The sequence below is a fragment of the Aquila chrysaetos genome, assembly GCF_900496995.4.
Source record: "Aquila chrysaetos chrysaetos chromosome W unlocalized genomic scaffold, bAquChr1.4 W_unloc_5, whole genome shotgun sequence".
NCBI lineage: Eukaryota > Metazoa > Chordata > Aves > Accipitriformes > Accipitridae > Aquila > Aquila chrysaetos.
In genome coordinates this window covers 838,280-854,962 of record NW_024470325.1, presented here as the reverse complement: position 1 = coordinate 854,962, position 16,683 = coordinate 838,280, and the positions used below count along the sequence as shown (strand labels likewise).

The following is a 16,683-nucleotide window of genomic DNA, read 5'->3' as shown; positions in this document are numbered from 1 at the left end:
CGTGGCCCTGCCTGTTGCTGGGCCAGCTCACTTTGGAGAAGGCAACAGTCCCATCTGGGATGGAGAGCTGCAGTGTGTGGGGAATGAATCCCGCCTCATCTCCTGCCGCAGAGGGTCCTCCAGGGACCAGCCCTGCACCCACGCGAACAGCGCTGTTGTCACCTGCACACGTAAGGACTCAGGGAGGGGTGCTGAACACCGGGGCTGTGCCAGGGGTTGGGGAACAGAGCAAGGACTGTGCTAGGCCAGGTGTGAGGACAGGAGGGATGATGGGATTGTCTGAAGCATGAAAATAGTGCAGAAGGAGAAGAAAGGCATGCTGTCCCTCTGGCCTGTCCGCAAGCTACTGAGAATACATGAGCACCAATCCACCCTCTCTCCTCCTCGTCTCTCCCCAGGATACACAGGATTTAGGCTGGTGAACAGCAGCACAGCGTGTGCAGGGACGGTAGAGGTCCAGGTGCTGGGGACCTGGGGGACTCTCTGTGCCTCCCGCTGGGATCTCTCGGATGCCCACGTTCTCTGTCGTCAACTCAACTGTGGGTTTGCTGAGTCCATTCCTGGAGGAGAGCATTTTGGGAGAGGGACTGGCCCTGTCTGGAGAGACTCATTCCACTGTGACAGGACAGAAGCCCACCTGGGACAGTGCCCAGTGATCACCCTGGGGGCCTCACCATGCTCCCACGGGAACAACGCTGCTGTCGTTTGCTCAGGTGAGTGCTGGAAAAATGCTGCATTAACTCCATTTGCCCTTTGTGTGTGACGTGGCCACCCAAAGCAGGGATCCCATGGCAGTGCAAAGCTGAATTTCTCCCTGGAGAAACCCTGGCTTCCCCAGGAGCCATCTGGAGGGCTTTGCCTGCTCAGAGTGACCGCTCTACTTTGGGAGAGCTGAGGGCCGAATGGAGGCAGGCATCAGTCCCCAGGGCAGTGTCTTAGGCCCCAGCACCACCACCAGGCCTGGGCTCCTCCGTTCTCCTACTGTGGGACAAGCCCAGGACAGGGCTGCAGGGCTGCGTTCCACCTCTCTGGCTGCAGACAACTGCATCCCATCCCCAGAGAGAGCTCTGCAGAGCCTCATCCCACCACGCAGGCAGCAGGTGCCTGGGTGTCCCCAGCAGCAGCAGACCTGGGTGTGAGCTGCAAAGAGGGTTGTGCCCTCGCTTCTCATCAGCAAAAGGCTCAATCTTGTTGTGTGTGATCGGAAAATCCCCCCTCGCCTTGCTCCCTGAAGGATGCCATGCTCCCCGGTGACACCAATGGCTGTGGCATCTCTGCTCTCCCCAGGCTCAGCCGGCTTTGCATTCCTGCAGCTGGTGGGTGGAGGGAGCCGGTGCGACGGACGAGTGGAGATCTTCCAAAATGGGATGTGGGGCAGAGTCCTGGATGACCAGTGGGGAAGGCTTTTTGCCCCCTTGGTCCTGGCATGGCCCCTGACCTCCCCTGGGCTGCCCAGGGTTATCCCCTGGGCTGCCTGTGCCATCCTGCCTGCCACCTGGAGCAGAGGCACTGAGCCCTATCCCGGCCTCTCTTTCTAGCACTACAGGAGGGGCAATTTGGGTGGGAAGTGTCAGGGACATCCACAGACACACACACGGTGTGTTGGGGAGGAGGCTCCCCAGTACCCGCACACCCACCCTCTCAGCCCAGCTCTCCTTTTCCTCTTCTGCAGCTACAGCCAGGACAGCAGCATCCCCACCCCGAGCAGGTAACTTGTCTTCCCCCTGGGGCTGGGTATCCCCAGGGCAAGACTGGGACCCACAGCTGGGTGGAAGGGGCTCCTTGCTGGGGTGTGAAACTCCCAGGAGAAGGCACTGGTCTGGTGGTGAGGGGGGGTAGGGAAGGTTGTCATTTACTCATCAGGGTAGAAGCATCTCCATCACTCATCCCTGGGGCCCTCCACCCCCTGCTGCCTTGTGTGATGGGGGTCAGGAATGGTGCTTTTTCCACCTCACCCAGGCCTGGTGCTGGCCTTTCCATATTCTTGCCCACACAGATTCCCCCCAGGGCCGTCTGAGTGGCAGCGGGAGAGTCTCAGTGCCCGTCATCATCTGCATCATCCTGGGGGCCCTTCTCTGCCTGCTCCTGGCCCTCCTGGCTGGGCAAGCACTAAGCACCAGGGCTGGGCGCAGAGGTTGGTCTTTCCACAGCGGTCCCGGGGGAGATAGATACCTCCTGGAAGGGCTGCAGGGTGTCAGTGAGGGGCACAGGCAGAGCTGGGGGGATGAGACCCCCCAGGAGCTGGTGCTTGCCTGCCCAAGTGTCAGGGCATCTTCCTGAGGCTGATCAGGAGGAGCAGAGAGCAAAGTCATGGAGGTGGGGAGATGGGCATGTGTCAGGGACAGCAGGCTTGGGGTCAGGCTGTGGAGCAGCGAGAGCCCATGATCCCTGGGGAATAATCCTGCTGACAGAGACATTTCCATCTTACTGGCCACAGGCAGTTTCTAGTCAAAATGGCTCTCTGATAGGCCCTGTGATGCACCGCAGTGGGAGCACCCATTTCCTCACCCTAGGGTTTCCCAGCTGCTCTTTGCCCCAGGCAGGGCCTGGGCCATGCTGGTCCCACAGTGCAGAGGCCATGACAGAGCTGCCCTGTCAGGGTAAGCCCTGGGCTGTGGCCCCACAGAAGTGAGCCCTGAGTTGGCCGCAGTGCCCCGAACACCCCAGCCAGCCCCAGGGGAAAATGTGGCCCATGGATTACCTCCCACCATGGTTAGGAGGCAGCTCTGCTCCCCACTGCCCCAGCACAGGCTGCAGAGCCGCTTTCTGGGACACACGGGCTGGGATTCCCTCTCCTCATGCTCTGCCAGGAGCCCAGTCTCCATGGGCTGCTCCTGCTGCCTTGGGCCCTCGCAGACCCTGAGCACTCTTGTCAAGGCACTGAGCTGCCTTCTTCCTGAGCAGAGGCTGTAAGGCCCCACGGCAGCCCTGGGACCCCCTCCTCCTGCTCTCCTCCAGCCCCCACCCCTGCCCTCCTGCTGCCTCACCAGGGATGTCCGTTCGGATTTGTGTCAGGGCGGTACTTGTGTGCAGGTACAAGAGGGATGGGAGCAGGGGGGATGGGGGCACCTTTCCCTCAGCACTGTGGGAGGACTGGGGGGATGGAGAAAGGATCCCCAGGAGATGTGTGCTGCAGCCAAAAGCCATGGTGCTGCAGCCAAAAGCCGTGGTGCAGCAGCCAAAAGCCATGGTGCAGCCCCTGGCCTGGAGAAGGGCTCATCTGGGAGGATGCTCACGTGGGCACGTTTCCATGGCAGAGGAGATTTTGTGTCCCTCCCCTAAAAGAGGCACTGCTGGGAGCTGAGCCAGGGCCCCTCTCCCTTGGCTGTGGCTTTCAGCTGCCCCAGCACCCACGGGCAGAGAAACCTTTTATGCAGGAACCAGGCAGGGAAAAGGGTTTGACTCCTGGGCAGGACCTGGTGCCCAAACTGCTCTCCCTGGTCCTGCTGGTGGGTCTCCACATCCCTCCGGCACTTCCCCAAAAGGCTCCTCTGCTGCGGGCTGGAAGGTGCATTGGCTGTCTGTGGCAGGGTTCCCTGTGGGGAGTTGCTGGAGGTCAGTACTGCTGCAAGCAGCAGGATCTGGCCCTAGAGGAGAAGTGGGGAGGAGGTGGCTGTCACCAACATCCTCTCCCACTTCAGCATTGCCCCATTCCCTGCTGGGAGATCCTCCACCCCTGGAGTGACCCTGGGGGGATCTGGGAGAAGCCAAGACTCACAGATTCCTCTGCCCTATACCCTAGAGCCTTCCTGCTGGCAGACCCCATAGGAGAGCAGTGTTCCCAGGGTGAGACCCCCACGGTGATGGGTGACAGACATGGGCACTGCAAACACAGCCTCCATCCCCTGGAAAACTCCCATGGGGGCAAGCTCCAGCCCTGCATCTCAGAGAATTAAGGTATAAAAGTGAAGCAAAGAAGGAGGGGGGAGTGTTATCTTCTGAACACAGGATGGTGGGGGCTATGGACAGTATGGACACTGACGTGCAGACTCAAGGTGCTCCAAGTGGGGACTGGGGAGAGGAACCCAGCGCCTGTCCTGTGCCACCTCGCTGCCAGCTCTGCCCTCCCACAGGGGTAATATTTCTCCCTTATTCTGGCACCGGGCAGACATTTTCCTCTTCCTCCTGGGGGAGATGAGCCACAGGCCTGTGTGTGCTTGAGGGGGCAGCACGCCTGAGGAGGAAGAGCCTGTTTCGTGGCATCTGGGGACCTGAACAGTCTGGCCCTGCAGGCTGGGTCCATTCTCTGCAGCAAAGTAAGATTGTCACTGTAGCCCAGATCTGTGGTTGTTCCTGCAGCTCCCGAGGACCTGCCTGAGGGGGGGTCACAGTGAGACCCCAAGCCTCAGCACTGCAGCCCCCATGCTGGGCAGAGCTTGGCTGTTTAAAGCCCATAGGAGAGCAGCCTTATTTCTCTGAGTTTTGGCTCACCAGGGTGCTTGGCACCCTGCAGTGAAACTCTGTGTCTCATGCCCCATTTTGGTTGTGGGTGTTATTGCCAGGGGAGCAACCAAGGCACCATCTTCTGGCCCTCACTGCCTGTGCATGGCTGTGGACAGACCTCTGACTCCTTGATCCTACCAACACAGTAGTTACGAAGTAGTGACAGAGTCACCAAACACCCCAGGAACAAGAGGTGGGCACCGGCCCCACCAGTCCCACGTCTGCAGGGCTGTGCCTGACCTCAGCAGATCCAGGTTCCCTGAGCTGAGGCTCTGCTCAAGCCAGTGGTGATGGTGGAAGGAAAACTCCAGCTGGGAGTCCCACAGCCCTGCCCATGCTTGTCCAGCCCAGACAGCCTTACCTGCTGGCACAGAGTGCTTCCCATGTGGTATGGGATCTCCACCTGGGGACAGAACAATCTCAGCCCCTTAGCCCTGGAAAGCCACCAGGGCAGTGTGGCTCTGGTCCCAAAGGACACCTGGGCTGGACCAGCACCCTCACACCACATCTCCCAGTGCAGCCAGAAAGGATTCCTTAGGGTACTGCTGCTGTCTATGCCCTCCCTGAGGTCTCCTCACAGGCACACTTTACTGCCAAGCATTGTCCTTGGGTGGGGTGGCCCTAGGATGCAGGGCAGTGACCTGGGCTCAGGTCCAGCACAGCTGCTGCCTGCTTCTCCTCCAAGAGGGGGCTCAGCAGATGCAGCACACACAGCCCTCCCCACCTCACAGCTTAGTTCTGAGTGGGCAGGGCAGGCCCACAGGGCCTGGAGAGGAGCAGTGCCTGAGCTCCAGCCCACACCTGCCTGAGGCTGGGCAGTCAGGGCAAAAGCACCACCCCTGGAGATGCCAAGGATTGAACCCAGGACCTCCCACATGCAAAGTGGGTGCTCTTCCACTGAGCTCCATCCCCTTGATGCCTGCCAGCAGGAGACACACTCTTCTCCCGTGATGTGTCTATGACAAGGGGAGCAGTCTGTGCCCCGTTGAGAATGACACAGAGGAGAGAGACAGGGTCTTTGCAGAGACCCCACAAAGGAGAGATGCCAAGTGCTGTGGAGCAGGGAAGGAGGGGCGGCTCAAGACCACCCCAAAGAAGCACTGAATGGAGAGTCCTGTCCAGGGGAAGGCTGGGGGCTTGCAGTGCAAGAGGAAGGCTCATTCTAACCTGCAGATCTGCAGCTCCAGTGCACGGGCAGTGCTCTGGCAAGAGGTGAAGGAGCAAGGAGGGCCAGGGCAGGCTGGAAGTAGCCAGCCAGTCTCTGCAAAAATCTACAGGAGCAAATCATTGCTGAAGCCCGGGGTTGAACCAGGGACCTTTAGATCTTCAGTCTAACGCTCTCCCAGCTGAGCTACTTCAGCCCTGCCCCAGCAGCCCTTGTCCCAGTTCCACCCCTGCCAGGCCACAGGCTGACACACACATGAAGAGAGCTCCTTGGGGACATTCCCAGGGAAAAGCTGTGCCCAGCGCCGGGCAGAGTGGACCTGTCCTCTGCCTGCCTCCATGGCCAGGTAGACTCCAGGTGTGGGGTGGGTGCCAGCTTACAGTGGGAGTGCCAAGATATGTGTCAGGCCTCAGTTACAAAAGTGAGTGGTGAAGGCAAGCGGGCAGGCCAGGCACACGCAGCAGCCAAAGCTGGAGGTGGAAGAAGGGTGGGGTTGGTGGAAGACCTCTCTCATAGGGGAGAGAGGGCCCAGGGGAGGCAGAGCTTTTGCTGGTGCTGAGACAAGGGGAGTCAAAAGAATCTCAGTAGACATAATAAAGGGGGATGAAAGATGATGTTCAGCGCTTACATTGCTGAAATTAGCTGACATAGAGACAGTCCTTGATGAGAAGAGCTGGTACCAAGAACCAGCCAATGAGGCAGAGACAGTTCCTGATAAGAAGCAGGAGCTGGCCCCAAGAGCCAGCTAAGACTGGTCTTGTAGCTTGGGTGAATACCAAGAAACCTCTGAGCCTGCGCAAGAAAAGAGGTTACTAGCGGTGAACGGAGTCATCTATCTTCATCTCTGCGACGACCACCATAAAGAGGCACTGCGCAAGCACAGTTGAGAGGAGACTATGGAAATGACCTCTCGGAACTCATTTTAATATGCAGCAGGGATAGGTCATGCATATGTATAGGCGTATTGTGAATATGTAACACATGATTTTATAAATTTCAAGCAAACTGCCGAGTCAGGCGCGCACGACTTTGGTGGGACTACCCCCCGTGCTGCCCAGCGCTGAATGAACATACTTACTTTATAACCTCACTGATTGTAGAGTCAGTTTTCTGCACGTCAGCCTCCATAGCAGCATTTCCATCACACAAGGGGATGTCCTCAGGCCTTGTGCCACAGATGCCCCCCAGGCCTGGGGCTCAGCCCTCTCCACCCCCAAGGAGCTGCTGTGCCCTTCAGAGGGTCTGGGGCTGTGGGGTGAGTGCCCAGAGCTCTGCCGCACCCTGTGGTGGGCTCTGCTGTGGGGCCATGCCAGACTGGGCTGTGCTGGGAAGAGGGCAGAGGAGGTGGAGGGAGGTCAAGGGAAGTGGGGAGAGTTTAGGGGGAGCAGTGCTGGGCTGGAAAGTGCCCAGGAGAGAAAAAACATCAGTGTAGAGTTGGCAGTGTGTGACCCTGCAGCATGAGGACTCACACCGGGGTTTTGTTGTTCAGAGCTAGGGCTTGTGGAAAGCATGGAAGACATGCAGGTGTAGGGGAGAGGAGGAGTCTGGTCTGTGCCCTTGGCAGTGTGGATAGACTGCGAAGGTGACTCAGGGCCTTTGTCACCCCCAGCATCTCTCATTGGCCATTTCCAGCGCTTGCTGGTCACCCCAGGTTTACAGGTGTGTTTTGCTGTGAGGCCACCTCCACCTTCCCGGTGGTCCTAAGGCTGGTTTGGGAAAACAGACAGCCCTACCCAGCTTCCCTCCTTCCCAAGACGCTGGCAGACCCTGGAGCAGAGGTGTCTGCAAAGCTCCACATGGGACAAGGCTGCAGCAGGGCATGGGTCAGGTGCTGGGGAAGCTGCAAAAGTAGGAGGGTCATGGGGGAACTGTGATCTGAAGGCCATCTTTAGGATCACAATGGGGGGAAGGTCCCCACCCCTGACTCTCCCCTTTCCCATGCTGTGCCTGCACAATGGGGCCGTGCGTCCATGTATGGTCAGTGGGGCTGGGCCAGCACAGGGACAGGGCACTGACAGGGGCCATGAAGCAGCTGCCAGGAGGTGCCATCATGGACACTTGTTCTAAGAATTGTATACCAGAGGCTAATCACTGAGAACTCATAGCTATTTTTGTCATGTAAAAAGAAAAATTAAATAGATTTAGTTCATCATCGAGAATACAAAAGAGTTCCCTTGCAGCACTGTCCTGTTACCGCTATTAGTGATAGTTCCATTAATTCCAAAATGTCCTTGAGAGCTTCTATATTTTTCCTTGGCTCCAAACCTCAGGCTGCTGATGTGCTGAAAGTACTACCTCAAATCTCTGCAAACCAAATCTCTCCCACCTTCTCTCATCCACACTCTTTTACCGCAGGACACTTCTCCCCATCATGTCAGCACACTGCCTGGTCTCTTTTTTATCTGGGTGAAGTCAGGGTGCTCCCTCAAAATGCCTTCCCTACAGGAGTCTTCTCTACCTGCTGATCCCACTTGTATCGCCTCACGCTATGTACAGCTCCATCTTCCTTCTGCAGAGCTCCGTGGGATGGACAGTTTTCCTGCTCCTTTCATGAGAAAAGGTGACAAACAGGAGAGACTCCTTGCCAGGAAGCCAGAGCCTTGGGTGTTGCTCAGCTGCTTCTTACTGGCACTTCACTCAGACTCTGCTTTGGTGTGTTTGGTGCTTTTGGTGCTTTTCTGTGGCTACTCTTTCTGCAGAGAAGATCTTAAAAAGACAATGATTTCATAAAAGATGGTCATAAAGGCCCTGTTGTAGACAGCAACGTTTGCCATGAGCACTGGAGAGAGCCAGGAAGATAGTTAATAAGCACCAGGAATATGCAGGAATCTCAAGGCCTCTTCTGAAGAGCGAGCAGCTCCGAGCAGCACTGATTGATTGGCCAAGTGTAGGGCTCAGAGAGAGGTCGAGGGATGTCAGTGAGAAACAAGGAGGTGGCTGATGGCTTTAGCAAATCCTGAAACCCTCTCTGAGGCCAGAAATGGAAAGCAGTGGTTGTCTGTGGATGGGGAAGAGGAGGAGGTGTGTCCTGGGAAGATGTCAGGAAGGAAGACCCCTCTTCTGCAAGTCAGGGGTGAAAGAGATTTTTCTATGATATGTGCATGCCTAGAAAATGGAGAAGGCCCGCTGCTGAGGGTGGCTATCATGTCAAATAAGCTGACCTTGCTCTTTTCCTGCTTCACTTCCCATACTTGGATGGACCTCAGGAAACATCTATGAGTGTGGAGGATGCACAGACCTCCTGGGGTGAAGTTTCATCACTGCGGGGGAAGAGGGAAGGTTTGTGAGAGACGTGGTGGTGCAGGGAGAGAGCCGTGCACGTAAGAATTCAAGCGAGCCTGGGGCTAGAGGAGCACATCTTGGGTGCTAGAGGAACATAAACAAGGCTTTGAAAGAAGCCAGATGGGTTTTGGGGAACTCAGAGCCATTGTCTAACCCTCAGAAAACCACATCTTTATGTTTGACAACAGTGAGGACAGAGAGTTATCAGTAAACCTTGGGATATCATGGGCTCAGAGTGAGTTGGGGAAGCAGGGGGGAGAGTTAAAATCTGCAGAGAAATGATCACTGACATAGGACAGTATAGGACAGCCTGTGGTGGGGAAAGCCAAGGGCTTTGTTAGGGCTGGGACCCAGAACTGAGGTCCTTGTTCTCTTGGCTAGGGCTGCTGACTTGTGGGCTGAGTGGTCTCCATGTATGTCAGCCCTGGCACGATTGCCTATCTGAAGCCCCCCTGCATCTGCTCCCCATCCCTGGATCTGGTGGTGGCCGTGCTGTACTCGCTGGTGCCTCCAGTTGTGAACCCTCTCATCTATAGCATGAGGAACAGGGAGCTCAAAAATGCCCTGAGGAAAGTGATTTCATGGACATTTTTCAATACCAGTAAACTTCCAGTCTTTTTCCACAAGTGACTCCCATACTAGGCCCATGCTTTCTTTTATTATTGTTGTTGTTACTGCTCTTTGGGGTTTCATGTTCATAGACTAATACTTGGACTTCCTGTACTTCATGTGAAGCAGGAACCTCTTCTGTCTCACCTGGAGGACCATATAAAAATGCGACTTTGTAGCACTGGGTCCAAGCTGACTCCCTCATAGCATCTCTGTAATAAAAAGGGATCTTCCCTGGGCACTGCCTGATGGTGGGGCTGTTTTTCCAAACCTCGTGTCAGGAACAGGCCCGTGATACTGCACCTCCAAAAGGCCTATTGATCCATGGTTTCAAGGGCAAAAAGCTCATTGTCACCTTGTGACCTGCTAGAGGGGTGGATTTAGGACTCACCTGTTGGTGCCTGGTGACAGTGGAGATGACAAATGGTCACTGAGGTAGAAACCCAGTCCTTTCCCACATGTGACAGGGCAGAAGACATCTTCCAGGAGGGGAATCTGTAGCTGCCTGGATATCCCAGGGGATCTCCATGGGCAGCGTGTGCCTGGGGTGTGACCAGAGATCCACAAAGTGAGAGATTGCCCAGGTGGAATCACGCAAAAGTGTTAATTCCAGGTATTCACAGGGAAAGGAGGACTCTGCAATCAAAGGGCAGGCAGCAGGAACCCAGCTGGCACAGGGGAAGGGGGTTGGAGAGATGCAAGAGCTGGCTGAGGAGCTCCAGGGCCAGGACTGTCATGCTGCCCTGGGGCGTGGGGCTGGTGGGGGCAGAGAAGGGGCAAACGCAGTCAGTGTTGGGGATCGCCTATAATATGAACAGAGAAGAGCCAGAGAGTGAGTGGCCATACAGCCCAACCCTGAGGAAGGACCTTTGCTGCATGGTCACCCCTGTCTTCCTCCAGGTCTCTAGGATACCCAGCTCTACTGCCATTACTAATACAAAGGGAACCAGTTTCCTACCAACACTCATTACACATCAAGTCCCATAGCTCTTGCCACAGCCAGACTCTCAGCCAAGCCCATTTTCAGACACCTCCGGCTACATCAGGTGCTTGTCTCGACAGATTTTGAAAATCTCCACTGATAGAGATCTCACCAAACGGCCTGGGTCCTTGCCCCAGTGTTTGGCTCTGAGGGATTTTTTTCCTAACCCCGGCTTTCTCAGCCTCTCCTTGTACACAATGTGCTCCAGGCCCCAACCATCCTTCTGGCCTCTGCAACTCTCTCTCCAGTCTGTCAGGGTCTTCCTTGTGCTGGTGAGCCCCACACTGGACACAGCAGTCCTGAGGTGGCTGTCCTGTAGTGGGTTAGCCTTGCCCAACAGCCAGACACCCACCCAGCTGCCCAGTCACACCTCCAGCTCAAAAGGACAAAGGGAGAAAATAAGATGGAAGAGCTCCTGGGTCACGATGAAGACAGGGAGATCACTTACTAATTACTGTCACAGGCAAAGAAGGGTTGACTTGGGGAAGACCAATTTAATTTATGCCAAGTAAAAAAGGTTTGGATTGTGAGAAAGAATGATAAAATTATTCAAGTCCATTGCCCTCACAGTTTCCCCCAGGCTCAAATTACTGCATTGCTCCAAGTTCTTCTACTTGGGAGATCCCAAGGTCAGGGTGGGGTGGGGAAACAGGGGGAGGCAGCTGAAGTCTGCAGGGAAACTGGCACAGGCATAGGGCAGTGTAGGACTGTCTGTGGTGCAAACAGGGCCTTTGTGCGGCTGCCCCCCTCCTCCCCACCAACAGATCTGAAGTCCTTGTCATCTCCATGGTGGCTGCTGTCTCTTCCACTGAAGCCCATGTGAGGATACTGGTTTCTTACAGCCCCAGGCCCTTGTTCCCTCCTCACTGACCCCCCAAAGAGCCTGGGAGGTGTCCTACCGCTGTCCTTCACTCGGCATCACACCCCGCACATGAAACTGCTCCCAGGAAGAGCTGTAAGTGTCCCGTGTAGGAAAGGATCCCCCTTCCCAGGGGGATGGGGTTCAGGCCTTGGCCATCCTGCTTGGTGAAACACATTTAGGGCTTTCACAGCCACCTCCACAATTGGTCTTCCACCTGTAACCAGTGCCTCTGACTTCCCGTTTCACCAGCCCCCAGGGACGGTCTCCTTGTCTGGTCATTCCCTCCAACAACCTCCAACTGCTGGAAACGGGGAGTCTGCTGAAGACCGGTCGATATCATTGGGCCAAAGAGAAGGATGTCAGAAAATCAAGGCTGGCCTAGGGGAGATACTGTCATTGTCTACAGCTAGCTTATGGGATGGTGCAGAGGAGGATGAGTCAGACTCTTCCCAGGTGGGCACAGTGGAAGGATGAGAAGCCATGGGAAAATTTGGGCCATGGGAAATTCTGACTAGGCTTAAGAGAAAAGAACCTGCACTATAAGATCTGTCAGGACACTGGGAACATGCACCCAGAAAGGCTGTGGGATCTCCACAGTGGAGACAGTCAAGCCTCAACTAGACGTAGTGCCGTCGGGGTTTTTGGATCGTAATGGATGACTACCTAATACGGGGAAGAGAGGCACCCATCTGTCATCCCAACCAACCATCTAGAGAGGTTTGCTGCTTGCTGGGGACCAGGATCCAGGATGTTGTGGTGGGAAGTCCAAAGCTCATCCGGCCCTCTGACTACTACCCCCTGCTCTTATTGCAAGTGGGCACAAATCACACTGCCAGGGGAAAGAAGTGACGGTATCAGATATGACTACAGGGCTCTGGGGGTGATAGTGAAGGGCATGGGGGCCCAGATGGTTTTCTCCTCAACCTTGTTGGTGAGGGGAAAGGGTGTGAGGAGAAAGGCACTAACAGGACAAGTTAATACTTAACTGCAGAACAGGTGTAGGGGACATGGTTTGGGTTCTGTGCCCGTGGCACCCTGACTGCAGAGCAGCATCTGCTTGGGAGAGGTGGGATCCACCTCTCTAAGCAGGGCAAAGCTGTTTTTGCCAACAGGCTGGCTGCCCTCTCTCCATGCTATTGGCTCTACTTGGCAAGCTTAGTTATGAACTTGATAAAAAAACTAGGAAAAAAGAAAATACAACCAAAAAAGCCCTCAAAGAAAGAGGAAAATAACACCCAAGAAAAAAAAAAATGATGCAAAAGAAGACAATTGCTCACCACCGACTAATCAATGTCCAGCCAATCCCCAAGAAACGGCAGCTGCTTCCGACCTCTCTACGTCCCCAGTTTTATTTCTGAGCATGACATTATATGGTAGGGAATATCCTTTGGTCAGTTGGGGTCAGCTCTCCCGGCTGTGTCCCCTCCCAACCTCTGCACCCGCAGCCTACTCGTTGGCAGGGCAGTGTGAGGAGCAGAAAAAGCCTTCATGCTGCGCAAGCGCTGCGCAGCAATAACTACATCATCAGTGTGTTTTCAACCCAGTTTTAAGCACAAATCCAAAACACAGACCCATACAAGCTACTGTGAAGAAATTTAACTCTGTCCCAGTCAAAACCAGTACACTCAGGAGGTCTCCAGCTCAGCATGGTCAACTCTGAGGTGAGAGCTGGTTCCTCAGCACTTGATCCAAGTTACGCCTTGAAAACCTCCAGGAATGGAAACGGGATTATTCCTCTGGGCAGCCACTTCCTGTGCTTGGCTGTCCTCAGGAGGAAAAAAACTTTCACTTGTCTCTAGTGTGAAATTTTCTTGAGTAAATCTCTCGTCCTCCCTCCATGAACCACAGTGAACTGACTGGAGGAGATGGGAAAAGGAAAAAATTCCTTGCCTCCAGCCCGCTACGCCTGAAAGGAGCTCCAGCAAAGCACGGTCAGTACAGCAGACAGTAACTGTCCCTCATGACTTAGCAGGTGGCCCTTCCTAAGAAATTTCCTTAAAACTGTAAGCTTCCTGGAAGCTCCAGCTTTTTGGACAAGGTGGTTTTCTTCTCAGTTTCATGTCTAAAACTCTTTCCGAAAAGGGAAACGTCTGGCTCCTGCTCCCACAAGGAAGGGCCCAGCCCTGAAGGCTGTTGCTGCTCTTCACCTTCTCTTGGCACCATATCTACAGGCACAAAAGCCCTGGGGATCTGTGCTTTCCCAGAGACGGAACAACTCATGGCCCTCGTCCTCGGCAGAGCCTCTTTCAGAAAAGGGACAGTGGGGTATACTGGGTGCACTGGAGCATACTGGGGCCACTGGGTGAGTACTTGTGCTCTTGGAGCACTGTGGACACTGGGGTATACTGGGAGCACTGGCGGGGGGTGATACTTGGAGTACCGGTGCCCTGGGAGCACTCATGAGCACTGGGGTAGACTGGGAGCACTGGGGGGGCACTGGGGAGCCCTGAAGACCTGTGGGACACTAGAGGGCCTGGGGCGGGGTGTTGGAGCTGGGGAAGGACTGGGGACACTGGTGTATACTGGGGGCACTGGGGGACACTAGAGAGCATGGGATGGGGGACGCCTGAGAACACTGGGGACAGTGGGTTATACTGGGCGCACTGGGGTGCACTGGGAGCACTGGGGGCCACTGGGGTATACTGGGAGCACTGGGTGGGGTGATACTTGGAGTATTGGTGCCCTGGGAGCACTTGTGAGCACTGGGGTAGACTGGAAGCACTAGGGAGCCTTGAAGACCTGGGGGACACTAGAGACCGTGTCAGAGCTGGGGAAGGACTGGGGTTACTGGAGTATACTGGGAGCACTGGGGGAGTACTTGTGCTCTTGGGGCACTGGGCTATACTGGGAGCACTGGGGCACACTAGAGAGCATGGGCTGGGGGACACGAGAGAGCACTGGGGACAGTGGGGTATACTGGGGGCACTGGGGAGCCCTGGGGGACACTAGAGACCATGTTGGAGCTGGGGAAGAACCGGGGGTGCTGGAGTATACTGGGAGCACTGGGAGCGGGTGGAGGCAGGCCACAGTGCCTCCTCCTCCTCGGCGCACCCATGGGTGCCACCCTCCCCACCAGTCCTCGGGTGCCACCTATGAGGGACTGCTGCTACTGGTCCGATAGGGCTTGGAGAAGGTGACCTACGCCTCCCTCTGCCTCCCCGATGACATCCGCCAACGTGGCATGACCCAAATTCCCAACTACCGCTACTGGGATGACGGGATGATCCTTTGGGAAGCCATCCGGAGGTGGGTGACGACCGGCCGGGGTGGTCCCATGGGTGCTACGGGACCACCCCACTCACCTTAATCCCACCCTCCGGTAGGTTCGTCTCCGCCATCGTGGATTTTTGCTACAAGGAGGACGCGGCGGTACGCGAGGACGCCGAGCTGCAGGCGTGGGCGATGGAGATCTTCGTCAATGGTTTCTTGAGCAGGACGTCTTCGGGTAGGGTGTTCCTGCACCCATGGGTGCTCCGCGATGTCCCTAAGGGTGGCGGGAGGAGTAAAGGATGGGATCCGTGATGTTCTTCATTGTCCTTTTCCACCTTCCAGGTATCCCGTCCTCGCTGCGGACGGTGGCGGAGCTCGGCAAGTTCCTCACCATGGTGGTGTTCACCTGCTCGGTGCAGCACGCGGCCGTCAACAACGGGCAGGTGGGACCTCAGAGTCATCTGCACCCAAAAAAACCAGATGTCCCCCCCAAAAACCCACGCCGGAGAGGTGGCCCTCTCCGAGGCCTGTGGGTGCTGGAGGGATGTCCCCCACCCTAAGGGGGAGTAGATGTCAGTGTCCCACCTCGCATCGTGCTTGGAGGGATGTCACCATCCGTCCCATCTCCATGACAGTGGGATGTTCCCGCTGAACCTCAGGAGAACGTCCCCGTCCAGCCCATCTCCGTGCCAAAGGGATGTTCCCATCCATCCTTTCTCCGTGTTGGAAGGATGTCCCCACCCCACCCCAGGAGAACGTCCCCATCCAACCTGTCCCCATGCCAGAGGGACGTCCCCATCCATCCCCTCTCCATGGGTGAGGGACATCCCCACCAAACCTCAGGAGAACGTCCCCATCCAACCTGACTGTCCCCATGCCAGAAGGACATCCCCATCCATCCTTTCTCCATGTTGGAAGGATGTCCCCACCCCGCTCCACCTCAGGAGAACGTCCCCATCCAACGCTTCTCCACACTGGAGCGATGTCCCCATCCAACCCATCTCCATGCTGGAGGGACATCCCCATCCATCCCATCTCCATGACAGTGGGATGTCCCCACCTCACCTCAGGAGAACATCCCCATCCAACCCATCTCCATGCCAAAGGGACGTCCCCATCCATCCTTTCCACATGCCAGAGGGATGTCCCCACCCCGCTCCACCTCGGAGAATGTCCCCATCCATCCCTTCTCCATGACAGTGGGACATTCCCACTCCACCTCAGGAGAACGTCCCCGTCCAACCCATCTCCATGCCAAAGGGACATCCCCATCCATCCTTTCTCCATGCTGGAAGGATGTTCCCACCCCAGCAGAACGTCCCCATCCAACCTGTCCCCATGCCACAGCGATGTCCCCATCCATCCTTTCTCCATGCTGGAAGGATATCCCCACCCCAGGAGAACATCCCCATCCAACCCGTCTCCATGCTGGAGGGACATCCCCATCCATCCTTTTTCCATGCTGGAAGGATGTCCCCACCGCACCCCAAGAGAACGTCCCCACCCAACCTGTCCCCGTGCCAGAGGGACATCCCCATCCATCCTTTCTCCACGCCAGAAGGATGTCCCCACCCTGCTCCACCTCAGGAGAACGTACCCATCCAAACCATCTCCATGCCAAAGGGACATCCCCATCCATCCTTTCTCCATGCTGGAAGGATGTCCCCACCCCAGCAGAACATCCCCATCCAACCCATCTCCATGCTGAAGGGATGTCCCCATCCATCCCATCTCCATGCCAGTGGGACTTCCCCATCCATCCCTGGAGAACATCCCCATCCAACCCATCTCCATGCCACCGGGATGTCCTCTGCTGCCACTGCCCTCTCCCCCCCTTGCAGTACGACCTGGGAGCCTTCGTCCCCAACGCTCCCTCCTCCATGCGCCACCCGCCGCCAATGGCCAAGGGCAAGGCCTTCCTCCAGCACTTCCTTGACACCCTCCCCGAGGTGGACACCACCGCCAACATCCTGGTGGCCCTCATCCTCCTCAGCTCCCGCCTCGATGACACGGTGAGGGTGGCCCCACCACCACGACCTCCCCAAACGGTGGCTCTGGGTGGGTTGAGGAACCTCAAGAGATGATATCCCATGAGAAATGGTGGCGCTGGGTGGGTTGAGGAACCTCAAG

At 56.3% G+C, this 16,683-nt stretch overlaps 1 long non-coding RNA gene and 1 other non-coding gene across 2 annotated transcripts; one reads left to right on the top strand and one right to left on the bottom strand.

Annotated features, from left to right (window-relative positions):
- Window positions 1-5,731: 5,731 nt before the first annotated feature.
- Window positions 5,732-5,804, bottom strand: TRNAF-GAA. The gene has a single exon. It is a non-coding gene; the product is annotated as a tRNA-Phe (tRNA).
- Window positions 5,805-14,705: 8,901 nt separating this feature from the next.
- On the top strand, window positions 14,706-16,452 carry LOC121233066. Its single transcript, XR_005931850.1, has 3 exons — window positions 14,706-14,788; window positions 14,896-14,996; window positions 16,395-16,452. It is a non-coding gene; the product is annotated as an uncharacterized LOC121233066 (long non-coding RNA).
- Window positions 16,453-16,683: the final 231 nt, after the last annotated feature.